Raw genomic sequence first — 19,332 nt, forward strand, 5'->3', positions numbered from 1 at the left:
GCTCTGGAGATGGCGCACAAGGAAACCCTGGGCTCCTTGCCACGCCCCCGAGAGCCGCCCGCCCGAGACACACCTGCAGGTTAAGAGAGAGTAGCGTGAAGGGGTCAGGAGGAAACCAACCGGACTTTAATTGCGAAGTCTGACGGAGACCAACTTCCTCTAAAGGAATCCTTCGCGAAGCTTTGCGGTTGGGGAATGTAAGAGCAGACCCTCTGTGTAGCTTGCCGTTCCTTCCCCCAGTGCAGTTCTTTGACTATGGCACGGTGGCGGGGGGGGGGGGGGCAGTTCTGGGAGGATATGGACATGGCAGTCATTGGTGATGACCTTAAAATATGAATCTCTCATCAAAACATCCTCTGTAGGTTGCAGGGGGGATGCCGCTCACTGGCCAGTACTTGCTCTCCTAGCATCATTGAAGTCCTTCCTGGGTTTGATTCCCAGCTCTGAAAAACAATATTAATCCAAAATAAAAAACCTGTTTTGAGCCGGGCATGGTAGCAGCACACCTTCAATCCCGGCACCTAGGAGTCAGGGACAGGAGGAGCGCCACGCGTTTGAAGCCAGCCTGGGACTACAGAGTAAGTTCCAGGATAGCCTGGGCTAGAGTGAGACCCTGCCTTGAACTACCCCGCCCTCCAATAAAAACATTTTGGTTGCATTAGTCATGACACTTTCAGCCATTATATGCATAGACAGTATATTTGTTTTCAGTGGGTCAATTTAGAGTTAGCAGATTCTGTCAGCTTATTAGTTCTGAACTTAGAATCAGCAATACAGAACAGTCCTTCTGTAACTAGCGTTAGCAAATTCTGCAAGTTCCACTGGTTAGCATTACTGAGGAGCAAGAAATGCCTGAGTCAGGAGGGGTGTGGGGGGGGCAGAATCTGATTCTTGTCTGCTGTTTAATCTTTTGTGTCATCTTAGGTGAGACTTTAATTAATGAGGCTGCTTTCTCAGTGTTTTACAATTTATTTTTATTGTTATTTATTTGAGAGAGAGAGAGAGAGATAGAGAGGGGCAGATAGAGAGAATGGTCATACCAGGGCCTCTTGCCACTGCAAACAAAGTCCAGATGCACATGCCACATTGTTCATCTGGCTTTCTGTGGCCACTGGAGAATAGAACCTGGGTCCTTTAGCTTTACAGACGAGTCCCTTAACCACTAAGCCATCTCTCCAGCCCGGATTTACCAGTTTTTTAAAAATATTTATTTATTTATTTATTTGCAAGGTGGGGGGAGAGAGAGAGATAATGAGAAAGGGTGCACTTAGGAGCTCTTGCTCTTATAAATGAACTCCAGACGCATGCACCACTTTGTACATCTGGCCTTACATTTTACTGGGGAATCGAACCCAGGCTGTCAGGCTTTGCAAGCAAGTACCTTAACCACTGAGCAATCTCGCTAACCCTGTTTTCTCATTTATAGTGGAGGGTTTATAAACCCTGTGGTATCGCTATGAGGATAAAAGTGAAAATGCATGCCGTGTCTTGGGTATTCGGTAGAGTGGGAGGCATGCTGTAACTCCACAGTAATTATTGATTGCCATGACCTGTACTAATGTTCAACCTGTAGCCATGCGTCATGCAAAGTGGGCATTGCATACTTGAAATGTGTGAGGTTAGACCCAAAGGACATGCACTGTACATACAAAACAGAAGCTAGGTGTGATGGCATGCACCTTTAATTCCAGCTCTTAGGAGGTGGGAACAGGAAGATGAGGAGTTCAAGACCATCTTCAACTACACAGTGAGTTCTAAGACAGCCTGAGTTACATGTGACCCTGTCTCCAAAAAACAACAACAAAAAAGCAAAAACAAAAATTCAAGATACAGACTGAGTCTTGAAGTCGTTGCCTAAGAACAAGAATATGAAATATCTTGGTAGTATTTTAAAGATATTGATCACATGTTGACACAACAACACTTGTGTAACTGGATTAAATCCGAACGTATTTTGATGTATATTCAAAAATTTTTGACTGATGTAATAATTGACAATATTCCCGAGGTAAGGGCGGCACTTCAAGGCATATACTCTGCATGTGGTGGTGACAGTCAGGGGGATACGACACGTCCATCACTCAGACATGCATTTCTTTGTGCTGGGAGCAGTTAAAATTCTCTCTTTTAGTGTTTTATAGTAATTCATTATGGTCATTCATAGTTGTCCTACTGTGTGATGTGCGATAGGTAAATACTGTCAAAGCTGGGGGCATGGCCCAGTCAGCAAAGCGTTTGCCAGGCTGGCCTGAGGACCTAAGCCAGGGCCCCAGCACCCATATAAAATGCTAGGTATGGTCTCCTGTCCCCAGTGCTGGGGAGGTGGGGGCTAGAGGCTCCTTGGACTTGGTAGCTACCTCACCTAGCTTAATTGAATCTGTTATCTCTGGGTTCAGTAAAAGTGCCCGTTTCAAAGAAATATGGTGGATGGCAATGGAGGAAGACATTCAACATTGACCTCTGACTTTCACATGAACGTCCATATATGTCTATGAACACGCATGCATATATACACACAACACACACAGACACAAGGTTTATTATTAAAATTAATTCCACCCATTTCTTTATTAAAATGTAGCTACTGGAAAGTGTCATGTTACCACGATGACTTTTATATCAGATTCTTTCACACAAGACCTTGTCTGAGCACATGGACTAGAGTTGAAGGGAAAAGTGAACCGGAAAATCATGGTCTATTTTATTATCCACAGATGGTGGTTCTCAGGGAACCCCACAAAGGTGGCAGTTTGGGGAAGGAAATCTACTTGGCCAGGGTGCAGCAGATACTGATATGATTCAGTCTCACAGCCACTGTCTGCGGTCACGCAGTGGTCACTTCAGGGATTACTCAGCAGAAGAGCCTAAGGACAGACTAGAGGACAGAGCCTAAGCTCCGAGGTGGGGTCTCAGATCCAGGACAGCGCTTATTGTCAAGCAAGAGCCAAGGGAGGTCATTACCAGGGACCTGGAAAGAGGAGATGGAAGTTCAGGGGCAGGAGATTCGCTTCCTTAAGACACTGTTGTATTCCTATTCCACGGGTATGACCTGCCAGACTTGCATATGCCAACCCCCCTGATAGGAGCTGATGGAAACTCAGTGGGTTTATAGGGCTTTATAGGGCTCACTGGCCAGCCAGGAGGGAGCGCTATGAACACATAGGGCAGCAGACTTCCCACAGGCTGGGGTGAGGTGGGAGCTCAGGACAGGAAGAAGAAATCCACTGTTGGGAATAAGGGACAGTTTTTTTTTTTTTTCCTTGAGGTACAGTTTCACTCTGGTCCAGGCTGTTCTGGAATTCACTGTGTAATCTCAGGGTGGCCTTGAACTCATGGCAGTCCTCCTACCTCTGCCTCCTGAGTGCTGGGATTTAAGGCGTGCACCACCACACCTGGATTAAGAGACAGTTTTTTTAGACAAAGTAGTGTCTCTCCTCAGACCTCTGGAAAAGCAGCTAGAAGGTTTCTCCTAGGGCTGAGGCTGGAGGCTGAGAGAATATTATGCATCCAGGAGCTGCGTGTGGCTCGGGACATTGCTGGGGGTGGGAGACACAGGGAGACACCAGAGGTTGAAGAGGGAAGGAGAGGCCAGGCTCCTGAGGAGAGCCATGGAACACAGAGGGCTTGAGGGCACAGGGAGAAGGCGCTTAGCAGACCTCAGGCAGTGGAGCAAAATGAGTAGGCTGGTGTTTTAGGAAGACCTCTCTGGCCAGGTGCGATGGCACATGCCTTATATCCAAGCACTTGGCAGGTTGAGGCAGGAGGATCACCGTGAGCTCAAGGCTATCCTGGGCTACAGAGTGAGTTCTAAGACAGTGCATATTAGAGTGAGACTCTATGTAACAAATAAATAAAATAAAATAAGATCACTCTACTCACATGTTCTGTTCCAAGAAGGATGGCCCGAATGCAGCGCACCTCACGTCTGTTCCTGAAGGCAGTGGGGAGCCTGGATGGACGGTGTCCTACGGCTGCTTGAGGACTCCGACATGGGAGCAGCTGCAGGTGGAAGGCGGTGGGGAGAAGGCCTAACCCGCTGTGCTGCGCCCAGCACCATGCCGGCGCTGCTCCCTGGTATTTCCTGTGCTTGGCACAGCTTCAGCCTGGACGAGGCATCAGCACAGAGAAAGATCTAGAAGTGTGAGGAGTGGGAAGGCATCTCTTAACGTTAAGAAGGAGTTAGGGAAGTTTCCATTTTAGCTTCTTTTCTCCAGTTTCTTGTATCCCTGCCCCCCAGGAAATCCTGAGGTGACAGAGGACAGTGGCAATAAGGGGGGGGGAGGTGCAGAGTCCTAAAGTCCTGAGGGATAGGAAATCTGTCTTGAGTAAGAGGAGGTGCAGTTCTGAGAGCAGGAGTGGAACCTTCATTGCTTAAAAAAGTTCTATGGCTTGGCCTCACATATGGGCTTGGATTCAGCAAATATGGTAAAAATAAGATAAATAAGGCCCCAAATTTCTGTCTGGAGGCTGAAAAGGGCAGATGCTGGGAACTAGTAAGTATTAGGGAGACGGGGAGGTGGAGAAACCATGAAAAGCAACCTCATCTGGGTGTTGATGAACTCCTGGGCACACTGCTGGGCTGTCTATAGTCTCAGGGGACAGACCACAGTCTGGTTCCCAGACTCACCACTGGGTGGCGCACACAGGACTCATGCAAACAAAGGCCGCCAACGTCCTGCACGGAAGCCTGGCCAGCCCTTGGAGCCTGAAAACAAAAGACAGTTTGTAAACAGGACCGTTTGCCTGCCCACGTGAAAACATCAAAAATTTTTCAAAGGCTTTAAATAGTCACCATCCGAAATTTGTTAGCACACAAAGAATTCGGAAAATCTCTATTTTCCTGGGGAAAACCCAAACAAACATGAAAGCAAGGATGTCAGAGAGGTTGAAATTATCAAATGAAAACTTTAGAGCAATGATTAGGAAAAAGCTGTAAGCAGTTGGTGCTAAGCCTCTTGAAAATGAACGGAAAGGTAAGCGTCTCAATGCGCGAGGGAGACGCTAAATGAGAAGGGACCCAAACGGAATTTCTAGAAGTGGAATATACAATAATCAGACATTAAAAAACTCCGCGGGCTCCATGAAGTGACAGAAGGGAACATAAATGAACTTGACGCGAAGACAGACCAACAGAAATGATCCGATGTCAATAATAGATCACTGTCCACTTTTGATATTCAAAACTGGCTCTTGTGGTGGCTCGAGTCAGGTGTCCCCCCATGACCTCATGTGTTTTCACTGCTGGGCCCAGCTGGTGGCAACTTGGGAACTGGAGCATTGCTGAAGGAGGTGCGCTGTTGGGGGCAGGCTTATGGGTATTAAAGCCAGCGTGCCCTTGCCTGTGTTTGGCACACTCTCCCGTTGCCTTGTCCACCTGGAATTGGCCAGGGGGTGATGTCTCTGCACATGCCTTGTTTTCCCCTGCCAGCGTGGAGCTTCCTCTTGAGGCAGGAAGCCAAAATAAACTCTGTCCTCACATCAGCTGCTTTGGGTTGGGTGCTTTCTGCCAGCAATGCAAAGGTGACTGCAACAGATGTCTAGCCTGACTATAGGATTTGAGGCAAGAAAAATGTTTTCAAATATTTTTAGTATCTACTTAGCATGTTAAGGACAAAGCCTGGGAGCTGGGCATGGTGGTCTATGCCTACAATCTCAGGGCCCAGGAGGATGAGGCACAGGATTGGGAGCCTGGGGCTACATGACAAGTTCCACACCAGCCTGGGCTATCTAGCAAGACCTTTTATCAAAACAAAACACAACACAACAAAGCGGCACACCTGGGAAGCACAGATCTTAAAGTCTGTCCCTTAGTACAGAGAAGAGTCCCGTCTAAGCTATGTAACTTGCTGTTTTGGGCAGAAGAAAATGCATCCTCTTCATACTGGGAGAAAATGGAAGAAAAGTCGGGAAGAAGGAGCCAGGAGAGGCTGTTGGTGGGAACTGGTTTCATTTTTGCCTCACTGTACTGGAGAGGATTGAGAATGCCATTCGAGAGGAATTGCACCAGCTCTTGGGGCCTGACTATTGAAACTTCAGGAATTCTGCAAGCCAGTTGTTAAATAGAACTTTGGGATTGCACGTGGTGGGAATATTTATACCATGGTAACTGTAAATATCCTAAGACTACTGTTAAGCCACCAGCACTCCAGCAGAGACCGGCCAGACAAAGAGGACACAGGGCCAGGGAGCGGGAGGAGTGTGTACCCCCCCTGCCCCACCCACTTGCCCTGTGGAACACTGGAAGCAGTGGTGTGCAGGGACAAGGTCAGTGTGGTGTGAGCCACCACGGTGGCATGCTGTGGTTGGGTAGAGATGGCCTTCTTAATTTCCAGTGGACCTTGCCTCTCATATGGTACCACTGAATGGATGGGCAGGGAGTCTGATCGGAGGGGAACTGATCCACAGGGGCTGGGAGAACTGAGAGGCGCTGATTCATTAGAGGAGCCCGGGGGGTGGGGGTGGTGGCGGGTGGGGGTGGTATGGCCACAGGGTTGTGAGGCTTAATGTCAGATGGACAGATCTAGCAGTAAGGTCAAGTCAGCTCTACTTTTGTGCCCAGGCCAGGCCAGGGCAAGCTTAAACTTCCCCCATTTTACATCAGGAGACCCCAGGGGCCCTCCTCTTCCATCCACCCGGAACCATCTTGTCACAGGCAGGTGTTGAAAACGGAAACAGAATGTCCTTCCCACCCTCAAACGAGGACCACGGGGACCATTGCAGTCACCACAGCTGAGAGTGAAGACCAGTCTAAGGGATCGGGGACATGTCTCAGTGCTCAAAGGCAATTGCTTACAAAGCCTGTCAGCCCAGGTTCAAATTCCCCAGGACCCATAAAAAAAGAAGGATACATAAAATGGCACATTTGCCCAGAGTTCGCAGCAGCAAGAAGCCCCGGAGCTCCCTGTCTGTCTCTCTTGCAAGTAAACACATTTTTTTTCTTTTTAATGGGTAAACCAGTCTGAACAGGTTATATGAGCTGTCCACTATTGCCACCTGAAGCGGGGAGCTTACTGGAGAGAAGTGGGCCAGTTATAGATCCAAAATAAAGAGGCTTCGTTTTCTTTTCCCATCTGACTTGGAGCGTAAATTTGCAAGTCAGAGACACTCATAACATAAAAACTAGCATAACGTGTGTTTACTCAAATGTATAATTCATGAAGGTTTTTTTTTTTTCTTCTAGCAATCATTCTTCGCAAACTGAAGTTTGACCTCATTTTTATTTTGCAGATGAGAAGAGAGCTGACGCTTGTGAGAAACTGAGGGTAGTCGGATGGCGCCTCAGGGTCCCTCCAGGAGCTGGGACTTTGCTTTTGGGTTGAGATAGCTAGAAATTAAAATTTGTTATTATTTCTCCACGGGGTAACCAGAATGGGAGGAGTGACCCATCTAAATCACACTCAGCTGGGAACAGGAGATATAAAAAGAAAATGCTGAGTTCATTTTATTGCTGTGAAAAATATAACTGCTGGTGGGCTGGAGAGCTCAGAGTTATATATGAGATGCTCGAAGAACTATTTGATCGAGTTTAGTCCACGCCTGGGAAACTCAGTCACCCTGACACGTTGTCACAGTTAACCCTTGACAAGGCTGGAATTTACACCTTGACCCTGACCTCCAGTTTATGCAAGGAATCAGAGTTCCAGCGCCCACCACTCCCCCTGCGCCTCACGGCTCTGCAGGAGTCAATGTGGAAATCATCTCACACCTGGAAGGCTGCTGAGTGATTATGGGATTAGAAAAGGAGTTTGGTTCCATTGTTGGCTAACTTTTCAGAGCCACAAAGTTCAATTGATTAAAAAAAGGGGTGGGGGGCTGGAGTGTTGGCTTAGTGGTTAAGGCATTTACCTGCAAAACCGAAGGATCTCTGTTCGATTCCTCAGAACCCACGTAAACCAGATGTACAGGGGGTGCACGCATCTGGAGTTTGTTTTTAGTAGCTGGAGGCCCCAGCTCCCCATTCTCTCTCTCTCTCTCTTCCTCTTTCTCACAAATAGATTAAAAAAAAAAAAAGAAACCCCATCAAGACAAGACTACTGGGTCTGAAAATGCTGGCTTAAGGTATGTCAGATACTGAGCATAAACGCCCTGGCTTGATGTGTGTGAAGTTGGTCCTCAGGTGGTAGTGTTGGGTGCTGCCATCTTCCTGAGGTGGAGCCCAGGGGGAGGTGCTTAGGTCACAAGAGGCATGCTCTGAAGGAATTATGTGTGTCTCACTGGATCCCAGTGAGTTCTCAGGAGAACCATATCTGTGGCAACTTCTCCTCTGGCTTCCTGTCTCACCACGTGATCTCTCACTCCTGTTCCAGCTGTCACTGCGAGGCCATTTCCCATGAGGACTTCACTAGAGCTGGGCAAAAGCTGGTGTCATGCTTTTAGATCTCCAACATGGTGAGCTAAATAAAAATAGTTTTTTGTAAGTACCCAGCCTCACGGTGTTTTATTATAGCAACAGAACACTGACTGAGACACCAGCGTGCAGCCGTGGCTGGGCTTCAGCATGTCCTCGTTCATTCGCGACATCAGCATGCTGGTGGCTGCTGTCATGAAGACTTTGCTGAATATGTGTCCTGTTGGGTTGAGCATGACACAGGCTCTGTCCTTCACCCACAGACTGCATCTAACTCTCAGGGTGTGCAAGTTTCTTCCCAGAGGTGCTCCCTCCCCGACATCTGTCTGTCTGTGGCCCTCCATCTGTGTGGAGCCCTTGGCTGCTGTCTGGAGCCCACTTGTTACGCCACAGGAGAGCCCCAAGGACCTCAGGAACTCCTGGGACTGCACAGAGCCCTACCAATGTGTGCTTGCTTCCCCACAGGGGTTTGAGCCTCCCTGTTGGCTGTGGGTCAGCATGATGAGCTGCTTACATATGTGCCCTTGCTTCCAACAAGAAACAGGGAAAGACAGAGGCAGCGATGATAATTATCCATCCCCCATAACTGGCTGCTGTCCCTATAATGCATGATCCACAATCCCCATGGGGTTGACCTGCATCCCCAACGAGGAAGGCCTTTTCAGATAAGGGGCAGGGAGGAGGAAAAGGATGGTACCAACATGTGATGTTTCCATACAACATACATCCATATCTAATAATAATTATAAAAAGAAAGACATGCCTAAGGGAAATTTAATCTTCCAGGGCCCCACATATTGCAGAACTGAGGTAAGTGATCTGGTTCTGTGGTCTAAACCTCACTATCGGGAGCTTGGCGGGTCCCTTCAGGAGAGACCACAGCGGGGCCCCTCCAGAGCTATGAGGGAAGCAGACGTGATGGGGGGGAAGGTGGGGGGCGGGATAGGTAACTGAGCTTTCTCAGAGCCACTGGGAAACCTCCCAACTGCAGTGGGAGACTTACAGGGACAAGTGACAAAGGAGAAAGAAAACCTGGCTTGGATTTGCAGCATGGAGGACAGGATAATATTTCTTTGTCATCTCTGCCTAGACTGCCATTTCAACCAACACAGACTTTAGGACTGGAAGAGCCAATAAAATCAAACAGGAATTGGCTAAAAGAATGTATACTTCACCCAAGGCTCTCTCTTCAGTATTTCTGTTTCATTTCTTAATCAACAATTGAAATGAGAAAAACAAATCCACCAAGACCTTTTTATTGCAGTAAAATACACCTCACATAAAACTCGCCATTCTTCCCGTGTTTCCGTGTTAGACGTCACAGTGCGGCTCAGCCGCCCACCATTGCTCTTCATCAGCATTTCGTTCTGCAAGCGTGAAACTCTGCTCCCCTTCAGGGACGCCCCCGCTCCTTCTCCAGCCCTGGAAGCCACACTCCACTTTTTACTCCATGCATTAAGCGACTCTGGTTTCCTCAGATAAAGGATTCAAACAGTAGTTGTCCTTTTATGCATGGCTTATTTCGCTGACCAGGATGTCTTTAACAGTCATCCATGTTGTAGCCTATGCCAAGATTTTTCTTACTTTTTAAAATATGTTCCAAGAATATCATTCTTTTTAAAAATAACTTATTTATTTATTTGAAGAGAGAAAGAGAGGCACACCAGGGCTTTTAACTGCTGCAAATGAACTCCAGATGCATGCCCCACTTTGTGCATCTGACTTACATGGGCCCTAGGGAATTGAACCTGGGTCCTTTGGCTTCACAGGCAAATACCTTAACCACTAAGCCATCTCTCCAGCCCGTTTCTTGCTTTTAGACGGAGTAGTAGTCTGCTGAATGAGTGGATTATATTTCACGTACTTATTTATTAGCTGTCATTGACGAATTGCTTCTATCTTGGGCTGATACGAATGATGCCACCATGAAAATTGTTCAAGTTCCATGTCCCTGATTTCATTTCTCAGGTGCACACCCTGAAGTGGGGTTGCACAGGCTCTAACATGTACTGTACCCGCTCAGACAAGCCCATTGCTTCTTCTGATCTTCTTGTCTCCACCTCTTCGGAAACTTCCCGCTGGTGTGCATCACCACCACAGACCCCATTACTTCTCCATAATCGACTGTGCAGGCAGGATTACTTGAGATTTTGCTGTGACTTCATAGCAACAGGACTGAATAGTTCTAAAGATTTTAAATTGATATTTTTGAAAAGCTGCAAGTCTAAGCTGGGCTTCCCTCCCCGCCCGCCATGTGTGCCTGCCAATCTGGATTGGTGCAAAAGATAGAATTATGGTTCCCCCAGTGCCCACATCCCTGTTTCTGGTACTTGCTGCTTCCATGGCAGAGACTTTGTAGGTGTGACTAAAGTGATCTACAGGTGGGAAGATATTCCTGGTTAGTGCGGTATGACCGACGTTGTCACACGGGTCCTTGGAGGTGAACGAAGGAGGCAGGAGAGACTCAGGGAGATGCTGGGTAAGGAAGGCACAGAGGGTAAAACTGTGGAGCCAGTGGAAGGACCGTGAGCCAAGCAGTGTAGAGTAGACATGGATCCCCCCAGAGGAAGGCAATGCTGTGCGCAACTCGATTTCCACCCACTGAAGCCCCTCTGGGCCTTCCGACCTCCAGACCTGAAAGATGATAAACGGGTTGTGCCAATCACTTTCCCACAGCAGCAACAGGGAACGAGTATAACCAGGTGCTATGGCTGTGGTACGGCTTGCTCCCACCAAAACCCCTATCCACGCTTGGTCCCCGAAGAAGAGGTGGGGGGGAGGTGGCAAAGCCTTTAAGGAGGGCTCTAGCGTTAGGCACGAAAGTGTCCTTGTGGCACTGGCTCAGCTACTGCAGAAATCTGCCTCTGCTCGCTGTTTGCAAGGGCCACTGCCTCTGTGCACAAGGCACTCGCAAGGAGGCAGGCAGAAGCTGGCCCCATGTTCTGGCACTTTCAGAACCAGGAGCCAATTACCTTTATACATTTTGTTTTCTACAACTCGTCTTGGGAGAAGCTTACTGAACACATGGAAGAAACCCATCAGCAGAAAGGGGAAAACCAGCAAGCTATGCTGGTCATGTGTGACTCACTGTCCCCAAATACACACAGACAGTGACACGGCTTGGACAGCAGGTCCAGGTGGGGATACCCCAACACACACACACACACACACACCACTCTATGTTTTATCAAAAATATATTTCAGTGACTCAGCCTCAGTCACTGACCAGATACTTAACTTCAACCCCAGTCAATGGGCAATTTACTTCTTTCAATGTCATTTGTAGCGAAGGCTGCTAAGCAGGGATATAGTATTTATACCCAGGGTCACAGGGCCTTTTAAGTTATAACTTAGAGAAGGAGAAGAATTTCACTCCAAAGGCATAGTAGGCATCTTCAACTAAATCACAGAAGAAAACTTCCCCCAAATTGGGAAAGAGGTGCCAATGCAGATACAGGAAGCCTTTAGAACTCCAGCCAGACAAAACCTGGAAAGAACCTCTCCTTGCCATATTATAATCAAACTACCAAACACACAAACCCAAGAAAAAATATTGAAAGCAGTCAGAGAGAAAAATCAAGTTACCTACAAAGGCAAGCCTATCAGGATCACAGCAGATTACTCAACACAAACTTAAATTGTAACTTAAGAGCAAGTCCAGTGATGTTAAAAATCAATTTAAATCAGCAATAAACATTTTAAGATGGGATAAAAGGAGTAAAGCAATTCAGGTGAATTCTGAATTCAGGGCCAAGGTGTGTAAGGGTGTGGAGTCTCACTACATGTTATTGCCTCCCTCCCATTTTCACCAATCCTGGACCTGGAGTGTTTTATTTGAACCTATCTATCTATCTACCAAAAGAGATCAAGAAGAGGAGGAAACAGACGATGTAAATGTGGAAGTTCTCAAGGACATGGAGGCGGAGTTGCTCAAAATAGCAGACAGAGTGGCTGAAGCCAGAGGAAGTCAGCTGGGGAAGTAGAGCGGGGTCTGCCTGGGTGAGATGGAGACTCAAGCTATTAAAACAGAGCACCAAGACGCCAGGACAGACAGATCCCGTAAGAAGGCAGACAGTGAGAAACCTTATGGAAGCCGAGATTCAACTATTCATATACTCCATCAATTCCTCGTGGATATAACTTTCCAACCCTGTTTTTCTGCTTTTGAGTTTTTGTTGTTGTTGTTGTTGAGGTAGGGTCTCACTCTAGCCCAGGCTGACCTGGAATTCACTATGTCAGGGTGGTCTGGGACTCATGGCGATCCTCCTACCTCTGCCTCCCCAGTGCTGGGATTAAAGGCATGCGCCACCACACCTGACTTTTCCAACCCCTTTTGAAGAGATGCCAATGAACTAAGACAGGAGATGGGACACGGCAGTCCCATGAGTCTGAGGATGCGGAAGGAAGAGCAGGCTGCAGCTGAGACGCGGCAGTTACGTAGTCGGAACTGAGCCTCTTTCACAGGAGTTGTGTGAGCACCTTGGTCTCATATTGGAGCCTGCCCCAGCAGCCAGGCTGAAAGGAGACTACCGAATGAGGAAGCTGCCGGACTGCGGAAGGTCATGCCATACATTGCTAGTCAGTTTCAGAAAGACAAGATTTGGCTCCGGAGGACCAAGCCCAGTAAATGCCAGTATCAGATCTGCTTGGATATTGATGACTCTTCTAGCATGGAGGACAACATATAGACAGACAGATGATAGACAGAGCGATAGATAGATTGAGAGAGAGAGAGAGATCTCACTGTTCTGAAGTCGCAGGTCAGGACCTCCACCCATACGGGAGGGTTTCCTGCTTGATTAAGAGGGTAGACTTGGACCTCCCTGGCCTCTGTGAAAAGGACTGTTAATCTTATGAAGGACAAAGCATTTTGGAAAATATTTAATGAATGTTTTTGAACAAATTTTTGTCACAGTTTCAGTGTCTGCCAACATTTTAGGATCAAAGGCATCAGAGACGCACACAATAGTAAGCACTTTGTAAGGAGTGAGAAATGAACAGAAAGGGTGTGTCTGGTGTGGAACTGGCACGAACCAAGTTTCTTTCTCTTGCCCACTAAGGAAAACATACTCAGAATATTCTTCCTGCCTATTTTTTAAAATCAAAGCAAATTTAATTTAAATAATTTAGCTTTAAATATTTTACTGTGTAGAACTCAAGCTTTAGCCTGGTAATCTTCTTTGCTTGTTCTCTGGCATCACCACTTACAGTGCTGTGTGACTGTCAGCATATTCACTTCTAGAATTTTCTTATTGTCTTTTTAAAAAATATTTTTAAGCCAGGCTTGGTGGCTCATGCCTTTAATCCCAGCACTCAGGAGGCAGAGGTAAGAGGATCACCATGAGTTCAAGGCCACTCTGAGACTACATAGTGAATTCCAAGTCAGCCTGGGCTAGAGTGAAACCCTACTTCCAAAAACAATTTGTAAAATTTATTTATTTGCAAGCAGAGAGAGAGAGATACAGAAATGAGGTACAGAGAGAATGGGCACACCAGGGCCTCTAGTCATTGCAAATAAACTCCAGATGCATGAGCCACTTTGTGCATCTGGCTCTATGTGGGTACTAGGGAATCAAATCTGGATTGTTAGGCTTTGCAGGCAAGCACCTTAACCACTGAACCCTCTCTCCAGCCTTAACTTTGCCTTTCTAGGCACAATGGGGATTGAAGTCCGAGCCTTGTGTTTGCCAGACAAGTGTTCTACCATTGAGCGAAACTTCCAGCCCTACTTATTTTCATTTTCAATTTTTCCCTCGGGACAAGGTCTCTCTAAGGCTGCATAGGCTGGCTTTGAACTCACTATGTAGTCCAGGCTAGCACTGAGCTAATGGTCCTTTTGTTTTTTGCCTCCTGAGGGCTTACATTACCGGTGTCAACCTCTCAGCCTAGCTTGCTTTTATCTGTTTTATTTATTTGTATTTACTTACTTTTAGTTTTAGAGAGAATGAGAACAAGAGAGAGAGAATTTGCATGCCAGGACTTCAGCCACTGAAGTCAAACTCCAGACGCTTGTGCCACCTAGTGGGCATGTTTAACTTTGCACTTGCCTCACTTTTGTGCATCTGGCTAACATGGGATGTAGAGAGAGATTGGGTCCTTAGGTTTCTCAGGCAAGTGCCTTAGCCACTAAGCCATCTCTCCAGCCCCTTTCTGGTTTTTTTTTTTTAAATATTTTATTTATTTATTTGCAATTTGAAAGAGAGAGAGAGAGAGAGAGAGAGAGACAGGGAGAGAGAGAGGAGAATGGGAATGGGCATGGCAGGGCCTTCAACCTCTGAAAACCAACTCCAGATACATGTGCTACCTTGTGCATTTGCCTTTACATGAGTACTGGGGAACAGAACCCCGGCTGTTAGGCTTTGCAGGCAAGTGCCTTCACTGCCAAGCCATCTCTCCAGTCCTCTTTTCAGATTTTAAGATACAAATATGTCAATGAATTTAGAGCCCACATTTTCTTTTCTAATGTTCTATATAAATGTAATGTGCTTGTTTTAATTCATGCGGTTTGAAAGGACCTAGGAGGAGGAAGGGAAGAGAAAATATTTACTAGGTTCCTGCCAAGCCCAACGTGTTGCACATTCCATACGACAGTCTGTGAGACATCGGCTGATTGTGTACTTAATGGATGAGGCAGAGAAAATTTATATTAGCTTGCCTTAGGTCCCACAGCTGATCCACCTCCTTCTTCTTGCTCCTTTTCCACCTCCTACTCTTTCCTTTCTTCCTCCTTTTCCTTTCCCTTTTTCTTTCGGGAGGGGCGGGTGGCTGTTGAGGCAGAGCCCAGGCTTGCCTGGATCTTACTAGCATATTGTCTCAACCTCCAAAGTGTCAGGGTTACAGATGTGTACCACCACGCCCCTCTGTTCTCCACTCATAACCATGCCTTCAAATTTAGGCCACCTTTGAAAAAAGAAATTAAGGCAAGGAAGGACCTGGGTTACATGCAAACATTAGGACCTTAGGGTTACTTTACTAGTTACTGTGAGACACTTCCAAAGAAACTGTGGGTTTGTTTTCCTGGGGATTTTATTTTATTTTATTTATTTATTTATTTAATTTTTTTTTTAAACTTTTTTTTTTTTTTAATTTATTTGAGAGAGAGGGAGAAAGAGAGAGGAGAGAGAGAGAGAGAGAGAGAGAATGGGCATACCAGGGCCTCCAGCCACTGCAAACAAACTCCAGACACATGTACCACCTTGTGCATCTGGCTTATGTGGGCCCTGAGGAATTGAACCTAGGTCCTCTGGCTTTGCAGGCAAACACCTTAACCACTAAGCCATGTCTCCAGCCCTCCTTGGGGATTTTAAACAACTTGTCTTTGTGTATGCGTGTGTGAGTGCAGGTGTGTACATGCTCTGGTGCCCGTGTGGTGGTCACAAGACAACCTTGGGATTTTGTTTTCACCATCTCTCTTGGTTTATAGCATGTCTGTTTTTTCACTTTTTTTTTTCATTAAGGACACACTTTGTATGGATACATCACATATTGGTACCATTCTTTCCCTCCTCCCTGCCCCATTCTGCAGGGGGCCCGCCTCAGTGGGGTTGTGCATTGTGGGAGCAGCAGTCAGTTATTGGTGGGGGAGGCAGTGCCTCTGGGCATGACATCCCAACCTGTGTCTCTTACCATCTTTCTGCTACCTCTTCCACAAAATTCCCTGAGCCTTGGTGGGCGTGCCTTAAGTCCACTTCCGTGATAAGCTCTTAGGAGCCTTTGGATCTCTGCTTTGGTGTATGTTGAGTATCCGCAGCGTCTGTCTCCTTCTCAAAGCAGGGTCTTTTGTTGGTCGTTGTTGCGAATGCCAGGCCAGCTGGCTGGTGGTGTCGGGCTTCGGCTATCAGCACCTCCCACCTTGCTTTAGGAGGGCGGCGGTTCCGACTGCGCTGGCCTCGCCTGGGCTCCGACTCGGCACGTCGTCAGGCTTGTGCGGCTACTGCTGGGCCCACTGAGCCATCTTCTCAGCCCCCTCTGGGGGACTTTAAGGCTCAGCTGTCTGTCATTCTGGTTTGGAATCCTTTGCCTTGAGGATCCCTGTGATTTCTTGTCACACCAAAACAGCCTTGTTGTCACTTGTCTTTGTGGTATAGTGGGGGCATAGACAGGGGCAGGACCGGTGTCGAGAGGTGTTGTGGAGCTCCCTGGCACAGGGGAAGGCGTTCCGGCTGCTAAGAGCTCCTGGGTGCCCCTTCCACTCTCACACCCCGTATCTGAGCAGAGAGTGGCTACGGGTGGGGGGTCACACGGACATGAGAGGGTGGCTGGGCTCGACCACCCCACCCTCCACAGGAGCACGTGCAGACCCGGGCCTCATTTCTGCTGACTTCTGGCAACCGCCCCTGGGCTGCTTCTTGAGAAGGTCTAGTTTGAGTGACATTCTTGTCTGAAGCTAGCTAGTTTTGTTCCTCTGGGGGCTCTGCATTACTTGGTGCTCATGTTACCTGGTGAGTACCTGGGCTTACTGTTGGGAGCGGGCCTGAGCGTCCAGGAACGAGGTGGCTGCCCAGTCCCCTTGGCAGTCCCGACCCGGCTCTGATGGCCTGGAGGCTTCCTGGAGCCGCTGCTCTTGGGTCCTCGCTGGAAGGCTGAGGGGCATCGGTGCCCCTACCGACCAAGGGCAGCCGACGGGACAGCTGCGCATGCGAGGAAGGGGCGCCTCCCTCTCAGGGCTCCTCACATGAAGCCCTCTCCCCGGAGAGGCTCCCGGGCATGGGAGGTGGGCTCACTCTGGGGAAAGGACTTCCTACTTCAGTCAGTCCTTCTGGAAGCAACCTCAGAGGCCAGGCCCAGAGGAATGTCTGTGGATTCCTCACCAGACCAAGTTGGCAACAGAACTTCATCACACGTCCACCCCTTGTCAACCTGACACGAAACCATATCTCCTTACATCACGTGTGATTTCCACATGAAGACGGTAACAAGGTCACCTGATATGATGTAACTATCTCATGTATGATCGGAAACACACGATCTTCCCCCCAGACACAAGGCCAAGTACCTTGAGGAAAGTTTAGTGTCTGATATCCAATAAGTTACATATAAATTTGACAACAGTTAACTAGTGATAAAAATCTCAATCAATGTTAACTATATAATAGAGATATAGAGGAAAACCAAAAGCATCTTGATATTGGTGTAGATATGTGCAAACACTCTTAACAAAGTAGGGTAGAGACACTTAATGCAATTACAGCCATGTGACCTTAGCTGGTATTTGTAACTGCCTTCTTCTACTGCCCATTCTGTACTTCCTCCACCTTCAGCAAGCACCTCAGCAGGTCCTGGTTCTTTACCTGGAGGGGTGTTCCATACCTTCATTCCTGAAGGATCTGGGCCATTTATCACACTGCCTTGATTGCATTGTTGCAGCTGCCCATTGACTTTGATCACAAGGCCTGGTAACACTAAGAGACGCCCTAAAGGATCTCCTGCACTCCAGACACTCTTCCTTACCTCCACTATGGAGGAGCAGTCTGAGTTCCCCCTGGCAGTCTGCATCAGTCACCCCTGCTAACACTGTAACTCCTTTCTTAGGCTGCTGGTTGGTGGGCATCAGGCCACCAGCCAAAGTGGCCAGATGAGTTTACATGGCAAACCCATTCCAGCATTCCCAGTTCTCTGGACCTCTTCATCCCTTTATCAGGATTAAGCCAGGGGATGTGAGGCAGCTGGAGCTCATTCACAGCAGGCCATCTTTGAGGGGAGCATGTTGTGGTGTGAGCGCAGCACCGGGTGGGACCCCGTGGTGGGCGCACGTGTTGGAGTAAGACCGCCAACCTCGCCAGCTAGCAAGCAAAGGGGAGAGGAGAAGGCTGAGATACCATAGCGCCCCCGCAGCGTGACCCTGACGGCCATGCACCTACAGCTAGAACCGCTCTTAGAGGCACCACCCTGGGGACCCAGCCTTGAACACACGGGCCCTTGGGGGACGTGCATGACCCAATCCAAAGCCGGTATTAAAGGAAAGCTGGATCGAAGGGAGGGAACAATTAAGCGGGCATATTTGAAAGCGACAGAAGGCTTTCGTTTCAGACAGAGCGGAAGTTGCGTGTGGACTCGAGCTACGTGGGCAGTAGCCTGCCTCCCAAATGCCATGATTCAGAAAGCAGACAGAGGCATTGCCTAGCTGGCTTGGAAACATCCAGCCCGTTCACAGCCCTGACAAGGACATGGACCTCTTCCATCCCTCACTAGCTATCTCAGGCTTTTTTTTTTTTTTTTCTTTTCTGAAGGCACACGGAATTGTTAAGTCGGCAGATGTTACGTTTAGTTCTTCACATCTGTCCGGGAAGTATGCCTTTATTTGCAGGAATGAAGTTCAATAAAAAAAAATACACGTTTTCTTCAAAGACCCCTTTGGCCTGCTTACAATGTTTCCATTTAGGGCAAACTTGAATCTCTGTTTTGGGGATATGTTTTACTTAAATATTCTGTAGAGATCACAAATTTAACACAACTCGGGGAACATGCCATCAGTCCCAGCGTCAGTAAGCTAGCAATATGACTCTTAGAACAAGTCATTCAGAACTCAGAAGAGAACGCGCGTGTATGCGTGTTTACAGTTTGCGCCGAGAACATCCCTTAAAGAAACATGTGCTGAAGGCTTTGTCTCCAGCTGGTGATGTTACAGGGAAGTGGTGGAACTTTTAAGAGGAGTGGTCTAGCGAGAGGAAATTAGATTGGGGACATTTTCTTTTTTCTTTCTTTTAAATTTTTCCAGGTAGAGTCTCCCTCTAGCCCAGCCTGACATGGAACTCATTAAATAGTCTTAGGGTGGCCTCGAACTCACGGCGATCCTCCTAGCTCTGCCTCCTGAGTGCTGGGATTAAAGGTGTGCGCCACCATGCCTGGTTTAGGGACATATTCTTGAAGCTAAAATTGTCACCCCAGCCTCTGCCCCCTTTCTCTCTCTCTCTCTCTCTCTCTCTGCTTCTTTGCCACCATGAGGTGAATGGTTTTTACCCACCATGTTCGTCTGCCATGATGAA

At 47.7% G+C, this 19,332-nt stretch overlaps 1 long non-coding RNA gene across 1 annotated transcript; it reads right to left on the reverse strand.

Moving 5' to 3' along the window:
- Positions 1 to 283: 283 nt before the first annotated feature.
- LOC123455501 lies at positions 284 to 4,707 on the reverse strand. The gene is made up of 3 exons (XR_006633960.1): positions 4,628 to 4,707; positions 3,880 to 4,132; positions 284 to 443 (listed from the first exon to the last, which is right to left on the reverse strand). It is a non-coding gene; the product is annotated as an uncharacterized LOC123455501 (long non-coding RNA).
- Between the last annotated feature and the right edge of the window lie 14,625 nt (positions 4,708 to 19,332).

The sequence above is a fragment of the Jaculus jaculus genome, chromosome 17 (genome assembly GCF_020740685.1).
Source record: "Jaculus jaculus isolate mJacJac1 chromosome 17, mJacJac1.mat.Y.cur, whole genome shotgun sequence".
Taxonomy (NCBI): domain Eukaryota; kingdom Metazoa; phylum Chordata; class Mammalia; order Rodentia; family Dipodidae; genus Jaculus; species Jaculus jaculus.